Raw genomic sequence first — 15,801 nt, 5'->3', positions numbered from 1 at the left:
CCATCTATCAATTAATTTACAAGTTTGAAGTTTTATTAGCAACACGCATGTTTGATTGAAAGTTCATGGTAACATTAAATATATGTGGTCTGAGCCTCAAATACTTTGAAAGTTTCAACTTGATTGAACACTTAAGGGTTAATTGGTTATTAATTTGATTTTGATGCCCTAAGGTTCAATTCTATGAACAAAGGTTCAATACGAGTAATAGTGATTTCCGTGAATAAAGAACGTATTTATAGATATTGCAAAATACCAATACCAATACCAAACATAGTTTATATTTAAACGGTTGTTAATTTTAATATCCTATGATCCTATCCAATCAAATTTAAATGCTCTACCTGCATGGTAATGAATTCTTAAATGAATGCCATAACACAAAATAACATGGTGTGACAAAATGTTACCTTTATCAGTTGCTACGTAATTAAAACAGGCATCATACGAAATATACAACCCATATGTAATCGAGGGAGGTAAAATAAATATTAATAACATACAATATTAAAATTGCCCGGCATTAGCGTTCCGTACCGCTCAACGCTTTACTATATCTTCAAAGCTATCAAAAGCTTTACTATAAACAGATTATTATAGATGCAATTGACATTTTCTTTTTTTTTAATCTATCGAAAATTTTATGCTGTTTATGTAGGTAAATTATATTGATGTAGATTAGGGTGTCAAATCACAATAAAAGTATCCAAAAATTCCCACTTTGTATCTTCCGATTGCCGCTTAATGCCTTTTTCTAAGTATTCCTTATTGTTTCACTTGATTAGCTCACTTCAATCTCCAAATCTTTTGAAGTACACATCCTCATCCTTTGTAGTCAGTTGTCGTTCTTATCTTTCGTGAAGTGTCCATTCATTTGGCATTTTCATTATTTTCAGAAGCTTTCAACAAGGGTTTCGAGATTACAATTTGATAGATACGCTCAGTTATACTAATATGACTTGACAACAGCTATGTAGATTCAGACTTAAGTTAAGTCATAGCAGACTTATCAACTCGGAAAGGGAGCAACACCGTATCGCCTTTCGCGAGCTGTCACATAGCCTTTCGCGCGCTGTCAACCGCGAGGCGAGGCGTTTACGTTACGGTGCGGATGAGGTGTGCGTTGCAGTATGGACCTGGAGTCTCATATAAATAATACTGACCGCCTTGAGTTGATACGGTTACGATCCCTTTCCGGGTTGATAAGTGTGCTACGTCCTTTAAAATTGATTTTTCCAAACCAATTTTAATGGGACGTGCACGCAGAGGCTCTACCATCAGTACCACAAGTTTTACCAAAATTATTTTATTCTTTCGAGTACCAGCAAATCGAGACACAATAGAAATAAATTGTTATCGCAGTCTCAAGCAACCACTTAGAGTTATTTGAGAAATGAAAGTTGTATTCAATACATGTATTGCGTTTCTAGATGCTCCAACAAATTAATATCAAAATGCCTTAAAATTTCTATAACTTTAAATACTGATATTATAATTATTTCATCTGATCTGATCTGTTAGATACTCTCTCAAATATTTAGAGTTTTTTAAAATCCACACTGAGAGTTCTTGTTAGCTGCCGTTAGTCTCACAGTCTCTCTTATCTATACTTATAATAAATCTCTAGAGAGGTCAATTCTGTACATGAAATATATTTTCAAAATAACTATCAGGGGGTGATTAGTGATCGATACTAATGCCAAAAATGCAATCAGTAAAATTTTTGTCTGTCTGTCTGTCTGTCTGTCTGTGTGTATGTCCTTATACTAGAAACAAAAACTACTCCACGGATTTTAACGAAACTTGGTACAATTATTCTTCATACTCCTGGGCAGGTTATAGTATACTTAAGAATTCCCACGGGAACTGGAGTTAGCGGGAAAAAACATTTGTATGAAAAAATCTAAACCGCGTAAGATAGATGAAGGGGGTAAAACGGGATTCACGCGTACGAAGTCGCGGGCGGCCGCTAGTTGATAATAATATCTGAGGTCACTGATAAGTCAATTTTCATACTTTGTTGTTCTGTAGTATCTAGTTTATCCAAGTTTTATTAATTTCAAATATAATAATAGTGTTCTAACTTCTAGATGTAAACGGGGCTTATACAAAGATCACGAGTGCTAAGCCCTCGCCTTTGAAACAATTGATATCATGGAATCTCATGAAGGCAACGCTACTATCGACGCTAACGCTGTACGAATAAAAGAAAAAATAATGATACACTTACACACCCATGTGAGTCCGAGTACCTATTAGGAGGGTAAATGACACAATTCTTCGGCAGAAAACAAGTACACTTTGTTCCGAAATAATTGAGTCGTAAGGACTAATGACGGCTTTTCGGTCACTAAAACTAATCCAACGATAACGATGGTAGTAGTTCTTGCGACGCCATTTGATTTCATCACGAGAAAAAATACAAAACCTTTTTTATTTTTTGGATTGTTCGCTAAAGTTTTGCGAGCAACAGCGCTTAACAAAGCTTCAACAGCTGAATTAAAATTGTTGTGGAAGTTTACCAATAATAGTTAGGTATGTGCAATCGCAATGAATAAAGTTAATAGGTACTTACGAATTATCACACTGGAGAGTACACTTTTTGTACTCATCTTCTTTGACGTCCTAAAAACATATTGGTTTTAATAGTGTTCAGTTTAACAAAACTTCTAAAAAATCAAGAATTTGAATAGATGCAAGTTAAACAAATGTCTTAACAATTACTTTCTTCGAGCTTTCTTTAAATATGCATCAATTTGTTTTTTAAATGAATGGATGTAATCGCCTATTCCCGCTGTAAAACCGAGCAATTTGGACGCCGTGCTTCGGAGAAAAACCATCTTAATCTTTCACGACGGAATATCTTTCCAATCACATCAAGTCATTTGGAAAATTACTGTTCACAAAAATACGTCCGATAATTTATAGGAGTAATTTAAAATTAAAGGCCTATGTTATGAGTTATGTAAGTAGTTAATTCACTAGAGGTGTCAACAAGAGCGATATTGCAACCAAACGATAGTATATGGCGATCGTACAATACAATATACATAGGAGTACATATCTACTGTACCTATAACAGAAAACCAATACCTGCCACTGCCTGAAACTAAAATGACACGCCCAATGATTTGGTGACGACGCAAGTCTATCTGACAGGAGAGATTGGAAGATGGATTTATGTATTCCATCAATTTCCCGTCCGTAAGTCTCATCGTCTATCCTCACAATAAATACGTGTTACGAAAGCTGACGTTTGCTGGTCCGATTCCTTTATTGCTTCATAATTAATATATTAATAACACAACGTAGCGTGGAAGTTCCTAGCGTAATGTAAACGAACATTCATGAATGATCCAGCGCTAAATTGCTGACTGATAAAATTATCATAACATATACATAAACAACAAGGAAAAACACTGATTTTGATATTTCAAAATTAGGTATTCCTAATAGACAGGTAAAATGTATGGATTCATTCATATTGACAAGATAGTCAGTACATTCTTAAAGTTATTTTACAATGAACTGCTATTTTACAGCTAACTTTTATCGCCAGTCTACTCGCAGTTCCAAACGGATGCGTTCCATTTGCAAAACATTATTTTGATGGAAACAAACCGGTGTGCGAAGCCGCAGTTATGCATAAGGTAGAAATAAAGCTTCTAAGTTACTTAACAAATTAACTTAATGACATCAACCAAAGTAATGCTTAAACAGCGCGTTCTCAGGAAGTTTTTCCAACTTCTAATCTCTGCTACATTAAATTCGCTCCAAGGGAATTTGAACACGTTGTTAATTACGCTGAGCTTCAGGTGGGTTTCGGATTAAATACGAGTGCTATTTCTATTACAACCGCAATCAAAGGCGTTTTTGTTTTCGGAAGTTACGGGAAGGAACGCCAATTGGCCACACATGACTCGACTCAACGTTGGTATTTTTTCAATTCAATTTTGTAAAATAGTGTAGCAGAATGGGGAATTGTATTCATCTTATTCTTTTTATTGACAAAGAACAGTAAAACATTTTAATTCAACTGCTGTGGTAATGTATCTAGCTTGTTTTAAATTCGCGGTTGACTAAATGTTTGTATACGCGAGCAATAAAACATTTTGTAAATATTTATTCTTTATCAATTCTCATATAACGGGATTTGGCAACTAAAAACTAAATACTATTAAAAAGGTAAAAGCCAAATCCCGTTATATGAGAATTTATTTAAAAAAAATACCACATGAAAGTATAAAATATTAAATTCGTTATCAAATCATATGTGCACGGTTCTGGTTAACTTTTTGTGGCTAAATTGGAACAATTTATTTGTAAAAACGTATTTTTATATTTTTTCAAAATATTGGTTTGGCAATAATGTAACGAGTGCAGATGCGCTCTATAATAAGGTGAATTCACCCCCGAAGATGCTTATTTATTATTCTTTACTGAATATTGGCACTATGTGCCCTGCCCACTGCCACTTCAGCTTGCTGATCCGTCGGGCTATGTCAGCGACTTTAGTTCGTTTACGGATCTCCTCATTTCTGATTCGATCTCGTAAAGAAACACCGAGCATAGCCCTCTCCATAGCACGCTGTGCAACTTTGAGCTTCTGTATAAGGCCTATAGGGCAGGGCACATAGTACGCAGAACTGATGGCCGATGGGGCAGCAAGGTTCTGGAATGGAGGCCACGTACCGGAAAACGCAGCGTGGGACGTCCACCCACAAGGTGGACCGACGACCTGATAAAGGTAGCGGGAAGGCGCTGGATGCAGGCCGCTACCAACCGTGCGATGTGGAAGTCATTGGGGGAGGCCTATGTTCAGCAGTGGACGTCCTGTGGCTGAAATGATGATGATGATGATGAATATTGGCGCTTCCGGCCTTGTTGATTTTCAGTTGAAATATCTTCGCATTATATTTGGTGGCAGCCAGGGGCAATATCTAATTACAACTTATTTGTGGCGGCATAACATTACTTAGCGAGACGGGAGGCACGAGAAAAAGCCTATTTTCACCTGAAAACTTTATTGCATTCTCATCGGGTGGATCAGAGGGATGTCAGGAAAAAGCCACATACCTTTATCTCTCTAAGATGACACTATTATGGTAAATTATCATATTGCACGTGTAAGCGTGAATCATCGCTGCGCATTAGAGATACCTACCTATACGAACGTGCGTGTAAAGCTAAATACAGTGGTACTTATTTGTAATTGGTTTGATTTTGCAACAAAAACTTTTAGTTTGACGTTGCTGATACGGCTTTCGATCTAAGTACGCCGCGAGCGTGAATCTTGTTATTTCTCTATACAGTAACTACTCGGTGTTAATAGACTATTATTATTAACTACTCGCATCTTAGCATAATATAATTATTGAGCGCCCATTATGAAATTAATTACGTTCGAGTTTATATGATCATGACTTCATGAGCAGAGCTTTAGCTTTGATATGGGGTGATCTTACAGTCTGTTAAATTCTATTATTAAAATAAATTGTTAAATCTCGACTGGCGAAGAATCAATGTCCTCCGTTAGACTTTCAAATATTTTTTGTATTGCAAAAGGACTTTGTGTCAAGGCCTCTTTAGGCCTATTTCTTGTAAAAGCTCTATCTTTTGCGCAGCGAACTTAGCGCTCACGCTAGTTGATAACATATTATAGGAATACATCAGGATGAACTAAGGACTTGTTAATTAAATAATACCAAAAGGTATTTCGAGAAACTCGCTCGGGCAAGGGATTACATGCGAATGCCGACCCTCCGTTGTCCCGTCATTAACGGCGGAACTGAAACGTGAGAAAATTTTAGTTAAATACAAAATTGAGTATCAACGCATGAAGGAAGCTTCTTGAAGGATGTAACTACACTACACTTCCAGAGCCAATTGTGGTCCATTATTAATCTTAAGAGGTATTTTTCTCAGTTATGTTTATTGCTGAATGGTTCATTTCACAAATTCTGCCCTAGTTATATAATTATTCACTTGCATATTATACTTACTCGTAATTCCCGCGATTATGATTTTCTTTTTCAGTACGTGCAATATGGGACAGTGCACTTGATACAGGGCATTTTGACAAACAATAAATCTGTGCTCCTGTGGTATTATGCCGACTACCCTCACTCGTATCTCTACAAAGATTTACCGTTCGTCACGTAGAATCACACTCAGTCACTAGTCCCCCTTAAAAAGAACATCGTTTCAGAGCAATGGAAAAAGCGGAGCCTACGTGCTCTGAACATTTTGAAATCTCTATATGCTTTGGTATTTCTATTATACCATCAAAAGGTTTATCGAAAAAAATATAATACCTACATATTTAGTTCATTTAAGGGGCCTATATGAACATCAAGTTTAGTTTAATAACTTTTGGCTGTAGCTTTTAGCTACCAAATTATTTTTTGTAGGTATGTGTATGTACCAGTAGAATGTATGAAAGATGCGTAGCAGTTTATACTGTCGAGGGGTCGAAGCTTATGTTCAGCAGTGGACGTCGACACAAATCGATGATCGATCTCTAGTTTACTGCATGTCGCAAACTATTGTTTAAGATGTTGTTTACAAAATCCATGAGAAGGGTTTCACTAGGAAACCTCGAAGTTTCGAATTTAACAATTGCACCGCAAAGTGCCGGCACCCACAGTTTAGTTGCGCTTGTATATTTACACTGAACTTCAGCAAGTTTCAATCTGTTATTTCCCAGTTCGAACTCAGCGTGGGCATTTAAAGTTTAAACTGTTGGAGTTTCGTCCTCAGGCGATTTCAGGCTTGCTTTTTTATTGATGTGGTAAATTTTAAACAATATCATTTAGATACTTTTTATTTCAGTTTATTGAAACTGATTGCATCAATAGGGAATGCCCTCTTGACGCTTGAGTTCCAGTCTTATTAGTGAAGTTATAAGCCACTTCGTTAGGCACATACTCATTAGCTTTGATGAGGTTATAACTAACGAACCATGGCTATCATCGGCTATACTTAATCTATATTGCGTCTATGTCATACATTCCCACCTCACAATCTCACCGCCACAATTAACTCCTGTGTACTTAGCCAGGATCTACAGCTTGACCGCCAATAAAAACCAAACCAGTGAAGGTCAAGTTTGTCCCAAGTTTGTCATACATTATTGCAATTTTCAACCGACTTAAAAAAAAGGAGGAGGTTCTCAATTCGACCCGTATGTTTTTTTTCTTCTATGTTTGTTACGCGATAACTCCGCCAATTATGAACCGATTTGAACATATCTTTTTTCGGCGTATAGGTAATACCTCAAGGGTGGTCCCATTTAAATTTAATATTAAAAAAACAACCCCCAAGGGTGGAAAATTGGGGATGAACTTTTTTATACGCAATATCTCCGCCGATTATAAACCAATTTGAACGATTATTTTTTTGTTAAATAGGTATTATCAAAAGGGTGGTTTCATGCGAATTTGAAGAAAATATTTCACCCCCAAGGGTGGAAAATTGGGGATGAACTTTTTTATACGCAATATCTCCGCCGATTATGAACCAATTTGAACGATTATTTTTTTGTTGAATAGGTATTATTTGTGTTCACGCATTTGAAGTCGGTTTTTTTTTTTTTAAAGTTATTATTGATTTTATAAATTACCAATATTTAGTCAAAATGATCGTTTTATACAATACTTTGTATGCTGCGGCTTTTGCTGGCGGCTTTGCCTTTTGAATTTTGGTACATATGGTAAGAAAATATCACACAGGAATAATGTAGCTTTCTATTGGTAAAATAATTTTCAAAATCGATTCAGTAGTTCTAGAGATTATTTCCAACTAACTCTAAAATATTCTTTAAAATAATACAAGACATTCATAATGAAATCAATTATTAAAATTACTTTCGCAATCAAATTGATTCATTTCATTAACATAAAATCTTTTACTAATTGGGACAATATTTTGTATATTCATTCAAAAAAAAAAAAAAAAAACCGACTCCAAAAAACCTACACTAAAACGTAGAAAAATAATTACTAATTACCTACTTATTTATTAGGACGAATTATTTATATTTATGTAGGTATACCATGATTGATACTTCTGGAGTCGGTGCCAAGATTATGAAATATGTAAAGTTTGCCTGCACCGACTCCAAAAGTATCAATCATGGTATACCTACATAAATATAAATAATTCGTCCTAATAAATAAGTAGGTAATTAGTAATTATTTTTCTACGTTTTAGTGTAGGTTTTTTGGAGTCGGTTTTATTTTTTTTTATAAAATTTTACTTATTTCTTGCTTTTTAGTTAACTAATTATTACCTTGATGTTACCACTGAAGGTAGGCAGTACACTGAGACCAAAAAAAATTGGTTCATAATTGGCGGAGATATTGCGTATAAAAAAGTTCATCCCCAATTTTCCACCCTTGGGGGTGAAATATTTTCTTCAAATTCGCATGAAACCACCCTTTTGATAATACCTATTCAACAAAAAAATAATCGTTCAAATTGGTTTATAATCGGCGGAGATATTGCGTATAAAAAAGTTCATTCCCAATTTTCCACCCTTGGGGGTTGTTTTTTTTATTATTAAATTTAAATGGGACCACCCTTGAGGTAATACCTATACGCCGAAAAAAGATTTGTTCAAATCGGTTCATAATTGGCGGAGTTATCGCGTAACAAACATAGAAAAAAAAAAAAAAAAAAAAACATACGGGTCGAATTGAGAACCTCCTCCTTTTTTGAAGTCGGTTGAAAAGTATCGCTCGATGTGAGCATAACGCCGCGTCGTTGCTGGCGCCTCGCCGCATATAGCTCGCTGCGCCGCGCGCCGGCGCCAGCCAGTACCACTAGTACGAAAAACTTTCGAGTTCAAGACGAGGACGAATTTTTGTACGTTTCGAGTTCGAACTCGAAACGTTCATTCTTGTTTTACTAAGGATCGTACTCGTTAGCTTAAGGCCGGGTAGCAGAGAAAATGGCGAAAATGAGGTTTTCATTTTTCATTTTTGAGGTACTAAACAGTAAAATTAAAGGCTAAGATTTTTATTGGGCATAGTTGAGGATATTTTCTAGGGCTATTAACGGATGGAAACACGATTTGATGAAGTTGACTCGATAGAATAAATTCCCAAAGTTACCTCTATTCGTTTTCTATATATGGTTTTATTTTTAAAATAAGCGATTTGAGATTCTAAATCTTTTACTAAACTAAAGTTCAGAAATAACTTGAGGGCTTTTAACGGATGAAATTTTTATATTGCGTCTTATTTAGTTACTAGGTTAAAAAATGTGGAAAAAATCGTCCATGACGGCTTGGACAATCTCAATCAGTCGCGCGGTGGCGCTTACGGAGGACGGACGCGTGTCAGTTTTTTGGCCGTGACAGTTCGCGATTTGTCAATATTTTTGACAATGATGACTTTGATGAGTCACAGTATAATAATATCAGTGTTACTGGAGAAAGCTTAAATTTTTGATAATTAAAAATTATCAATTTTGTCTACCTATTGAAATTTAAATCGTTCTCATCCTTTTAAACGAAGACTCTACTCATGATACATAGTACATTCCTCAAATATGAGACAAAACCAATGAGTTAAAATTACATTTTAATAGTACCTACATACAATCATCTTACACTATTTAGAAGAGCACACTGACACAAATAAATAATAAAAAATACTGTCTAAGGTCTGTAGCTAAAGGTCTAAGCTGTAAGATAGAAGAATCTTCTAGCCAAAAAGATGGCAGATGCAGCAGATGTCAACGGATTCAAAACTGGAGTTCATGTGACTCCTTGTAGACTTGAGTGTCTAGAGCGTCCCTTCCTCCACCATGCGTAAGAATTTTCACAAAAATACTGTCTAAGGTCTGTAGCTAAAGGTCTACGCTGCAAGATGGAAGAATCTTCTAACCAAAAAGATGGCAGATGCAGCAGATGTCAACGGATTTAAAACTGGAGTTGATGTGACTCCTTGTAGACTTGAGTGTCTAGAGCGTCCCTTCCTCCACCATGCGTAAGAATTTTCACAATAATACTGTCTAAGGTCTGTAGCTAAAGGTCTAAGCCGTAAGATAGAAGAATCTTATAGCCAAAAACATGGCAGATGCAGCAGATATCAACGGATTTAAAACTGGAGTTCATGTGTATCCTTGTAGTTTTGAGTCTCTAGAGCAGTGGTTCTTAACCTTTAAGTCATGAGGGACCATTTTAACAAATTTCTGTCTTGTCAGGGATCACCTCATAATCGGTCAAAACCAGTTTGACTGCAAAAATCAGTTAAAAGTGGTTTTGACCAAGGTGTGCAAGTGCACATCGTGGACCACTTGGAATGCCTCCAGGGACCACCAGTGGTCCGCGGACCACCGGTTAAGAACCACTGCTCTAGAGCGTCCCTTCCTCCACCATGTGTAAGAATGTTTCAAAAATACTGTCTAAGGTCTGTAGCTAAAGGTCTAAGCTGCAAGATAGAAGAATCTTCTAGCCAAAAAGATGGCAGATGCAGCAGATGTCAACGGATTTAAAACTTGGAGTTCATGTGACTCCTTCTAGACTTGAGTCTCTAGAGCGTCCCTTCCTCCACCATGCGTAAAAGTTTTCCAAAAATACTGTCTGAGGTCTGTAATAAAAGTCTAAACTGCAAGATAGAAGAATCTTTTAGCCAAAAACATGGCAGATGCAGCATATATCAACGGATTTAAGACTGGACTGGCACCACTTTGCAATGTCATCCTCTCATTGTTATCTGTAATGTAAATTATTTTTAAAATGTATTTAAAAAATAAAATGTTCGTTTTATTATTTCAATAATCTGACCTCTCAACTCAACTGCACTACACAAACACCTTTGTTCGCAACTGTACTGACGAAACCTCGATATTATACCGTTCGTTTAAGATGGCAAGCTTTTTGCTGCGGTAATGCACTCCAGGTAACCGTGTGTGATGCTTATTGCTCATAGTGATTTTCGATACAGAGCCCCGTACATACGTTATACATAAATTATGGAAAGAAAACACCCAGACCAATACAAACAAATATGTATGCAATTTTAGTATGATATTTTTATTTATTAATAAACAAAAAGACTGAACAAAATTGATGCGTGTACTGATTAATGTAATTAACCACATGCAAAGCTTTGTGAATTGCAACAACTATAATTTATTATCCAAGCTCTAAATAATCGCTACTACGAGTAACATAACTGATCATAAAATGTTTTTCCAATCGCTCAAGCTCCCGAGGATCTACCGATAGGTCGGGTGACGTAATCTTGAAATTCTTTTAGCCGGCGCGGAACTTCCGGAAGGTCCGGTTACGCCACGCCTCTTTGAACCGTGTTTACTTTGGCAGTTATTCTATATTTATTCGATTCTAAAATATATTCCCAAAAATTTTGAAAATGTTTTAATTTGTATCACTTGGATATGATTTGTATTAGAAAGTGCTGTGAGTGTGACGCTTGAACGGAAGGAAGTCAACCTAACCTAACCAACTGCGTATTTCTATACTGTGTAGCCGCGAGAGCTCTTTGGCGCGCTGTCTTCGGCGAAGTATTGCGCGCGCAGATTTTGACAGCGCGAAATACCTACTTTAGCAGAAATACCAAGCCTTAACTTTCTAATTTCTTTCGTCGGCACGCAAGGCCAAGAAGCTTCTTTCGACGAGTCATAGAGTATTTTACAAGTTTTTTTTTATTTAACATGGAATGGTGTGTTCCGTCCGAAACATGCTGCGTTATTTTAAGATGTTGTTATTAAATTTAAAAAAATAAGTTACAAAGATGAATAATGCTCATAACGCCTCATTAATTGTTTATACGTTTTTGTGTTATTGTTTGTTTAATATGTAAGTATTTAAAACCATTATTATTTATTACCAATCAATATTTATATTGTTGGGTAAACAAATTTCGGAACATCTTTCGTCTTGTTAATGTAGCTGGCAAGCAAAGCGGCGTTATGAACAAATTTAAGTTGCTATAGAAACAATGTTCTGTTGATAGTCACTTGTGTCATACAAAATAAAAAGAGCTATCCATTGTGTATTCCTACTGTTGTAATAAATTAATTTCGTGGACAAAATATCTATCTTCTATTTTTCTACCGTAAAATCACACTCAGCCACACGCTCACACACGTCTGACAGTGACAAGACAAGGGATTTTTCTTGTTTTGACGTATTTTCTAACCTCTTAGAATGTTATTAGAAGTCGTAATAAAATAATTTGAATATAAAGCTATGTTTTAAAGTAAATAAAGACCATATTAACGATGTTAACATGATGAGACATCGGTAAGTAAATTAAATTAGCAAGTGAAAAGATTTTTTAGTTAAATCATGTAGTTAAATATGTATATTGTAATTCTATCTTGTTTTAGATTTTATGGAATGGAGGAGAAGATTTAACAGCTAGAAATTAACAAAAATCCTGCAAGAGCATCGAGATCTCGCTTTTGGCGAGTGGAAGTCCAAAGGCAAAGTGCAGCGGTTTGCAGTTCTTAGCCTCACTTTTTTGGACCTAACAAGACAGGAAAAGAATAGTCAAAGGTATGTTGATTGCAATAATTGAATCTTTATTATTTAAGTAGGTACTTACCTATGCATTCTCTAGACAAACTGAAATGTTATGCCCTTTCATATTGATTGTTAGGATGGCAAGTTAAATTAGTATTTAGTTAACATTACTTTTTCTTTTACAGAGGAAACCCGAGTAGCCAGATGATAATATATGAAACCATGAGCAGCCAGCCATTGAAACTCTCAGCAATTTGAATAACAATTTTGATTATTACCAATCATGTATCATACCTATTAATAGAAAATTAAAACTGTTAGGTACCTATGTTTTAATTGAAATTCAAAATATTGTTTAATGTTTTATAAGTATTTATTAAATAAATTGTCACACATATATCGCACCCTTAATAATATAGGGGCACAACTCAAAATTTTTGGTTTTTTACTTTTTGTACTAGAGAGGCACATTTTCGTCAGTTCTACAAGATGGCTTTCACAGAAATCGAAAACAATGATCAGATTCAAGAGTTCTACATTTTGTGCCCCTTCCATACTTTCGTCTATCTTCCCGCTAGAAGGGCTGAATCAGAGACATGCCGATATTTGTCGAATCCGGCCCCCGCGACTGTGGTCCAATTTGGAGTTGTGCCTTTGTGTGACAAACTTTTAAGTAAGTGTTAGTGAGCTAAGACTAATTAATTCCATATATTTCTAATAATATGTTACATTTTCATTTTTATTACATTGATAAAGTCCCGTTAATCATAGAAAATTATAAAAAATAACTTAACTTTAGTTAGGCGGACCATGGATGGGAGTTTGTAGTTAAATTTACAGCTCTCCTATAAAAGTAATTTGCTTCTTGGTATTAATTTTCATACCTATTGGTTGATTAGGAGCCTATAAAATGTTTTATCGCGATGCTAAGAAATAAAGCGGTGGTTATGAAATACTTCCCGACAAATAAACTAATGATTAATAAAATAAGAGACATACCTACGTGTTAAGGCTATTAACGTTCGCTCGGGGCTCGGGTTGGCTTTTTTCTTTGTTTATTTTATGAATAAACGCACTAGTCAGCCAAAAGGTGAATTACTTTAATATGATAGTGTTATAATTTTTAATAATATTATTCATTAATTTATTACGGTCACATAAATTGATGCTAATTAATCACTCAGATTCTGAGGACTGAGGATATATCGAATTTATTTTAAAATTATCTTTTCACGTATTAAGTTACTACAATTTTACTGATCAGCTATTAGACCTTGAAATTTTCAGTTTGTCTAAATTTAAGTTCTAAAGTGCTTTTTGTCTTAAAAAATATGAGTTCGTAATGAAATCTTAACACCAGCCGTCTAACACCACTAACAGTTTTTATTAATATGTGGCAAATATTGTACACAAAAGCAAAGAAAAAAGATCACGGAGTTTGTGATAACAAACCAAGCATACTTTGGGATAAAAATTGTACAAAATAATAAATATTGGGTGTCCAATATCGTCGTAAACCTTGTGTACCTAGACTCTTTGCAATACTGAAGTCAAGCAGGACGTAAAGGGCTTCTATTTGGAGGGTCAAAGATATGTATTGAGCTTTCTAATCACTAAAATGATCAAAAGCAAAATGATGATGAGTACGGAAAAATTAAAAGCAGCTATCTTCGATGGACTGCAAATCCGTGCTCTTATAAAAGACTGTATTTGTAAACCATATAACACAAATTGAATCTGAAGCATGGCTAAGTTGCTTTAGTAGTAAAATATTTTTTGGGGAATGTTAGAACACCAGAATGGATATTCTTATGTTCAAAATTGGTTGCTAAAATCCTTCAAAAATTACACACGCCAATTTGAGTATTAAATTGTATTTTTTACAATAGCCATTTGAACTGATTCCCACATAATGTGGGTGATTATAGTAAGGGACAAGGAGAACGGTTCCTTCCACCAGGACAGCAGGATAGTGGAAAAAATATACCAACGTACTGGCTGTTGGACTTTAATAAGTGATTATCCTGAACAAATCCATAACAGAAAACCTTACAGAAAAAGTTTTTGTAGGTTTTTTCTTTATTTGATGAAAAGCATATTTTTTATAGGGTAAGAGTCCCTATCTATCTAAGTAAAAATATTTTGAATGCATAAAATTAGTATTTTCATGTCGGTTTTCTCAGAGAAATAGCTAATAGTCTTTATTTTAATCTAATTCGACATAATCTAATAATTTTCTAGTATTCAGCACCCTACTCTTACTGAATTGGCTATAAGCTACTATACCGCACAATAACTGTCCCCAATGTTATTGGGCGTAAATCAATATAAAAATCGAATAATACACTTATTTTTAAATATTAGAGAGCAATATTAGGGAATATGCCATATAAAACAATTCAGCCTAAGGATTAGATGGGCACAAGTACAAGTAATACCCAAAATCACAACAACAGAAATAGTAAAATAAAGGCCTAACTTTGAAATATTTTTTTAAACAATTTTTTTAAATACTCATAATCAATATTTTCAAAAATGTCTTATGTCAAATTATATAACAGATACCAGTGATGAAGTATGCTTAATTTGAAAGTTGTAGCTGATAAAATAAAGATTTTAGAGCCAATTATGTAAAAAACCGCGATCCGCCGATTGGTTTTTTGGCTTTTCCCAAAAAACTTAATTTTGGAGTTGTGCCCATTCATTATTAAGGGTGCGATATTTTGTTTTAATCCCATTAATGTCTATTTGCCCGCAAGTGTTGATGGTATTTCTTAAGTGTGCCCAGGAACCTTAGTCCTATTACTTATTCTGTGCCGGAGCTGGATCTTTGTAAGGTTTGGGTAGGGTAGGTACCTGTAATGATTAATAAATGTTGATGAGTAGAATACTATAACATTAATTTTATAGTTATTAGCATAGCTGGGCATTAACTCGTTAACCGTTAATCGTTAATTAACGAAGTTAACATTTCTATTAACGGATTAACTTTTAAGTTAACTTTAAAAAATGTTAACGGACTCGTTAACTTCCGTTAAATTATCCTAAGTCCGTTAATCGTTAATCCAGTACCTACTTTTTACCAAAAAGATACAGCAGGCACGATGAAAAACGCGTTCTGACAAGTAGGTACGTTCGGGCTTCTAGAACTTCCAGAACCCAAAATAACAGTTTTTGTAACCAGATTCGTCGAACGCAACGATATAAAAAATGCAATTTTTTTATTTATTTACAACTGAATTTAAGACCAGTTCTCCTCAACCGATTGAGCTGAAATTTGGTATACTTAATAATATGTAAGTACG

At 35.0% G+C, this 15,801-nt stretch overlaps 1 protein-coding gene and 1 long non-coding RNA gene across 2 annotated transcripts in view; both read left to right on the top strand.

Moving 5' to 3' along the window:
• LOC135075936 (uncharacterized) overlaps positions 1-15,801 on the top strand; it is a 90,578-nt gene that overhangs the window by 329 nt on the left and 74,448 nt on the right. The gene's annotated exons all lie outside the window — the stretch shown is intronic.
• Positions 12,108-12,888, top strand: LOC135075877 (uncharacterized). Its single transcript, XR_010258139.1, has 3 exons — positions 12,108-12,274; positions 12,361-12,529; positions 12,682-12,888. It is a non-coding gene; the product is annotated as an uncharacterized LOC135075877 (long non-coding RNA).

The sequence above is a fragment of the Ostrinia nubilalis genome, chromosome 11 (assembly GCF_963855985.1).
Source record: "Ostrinia nubilalis chromosome 11, ilOstNubi1.1, whole genome shotgun sequence".
NCBI classification, from domain to species: domain Eukaryota; kingdom Metazoa; phylum Arthropoda; class Insecta; order Lepidoptera; family Crambidae; genus Ostrinia; species Ostrinia nubilalis.
Note: the sequence above shows the minus strand (reverse complement) of the source record. Positions and strands in the feature narration are given on the sequence as shown.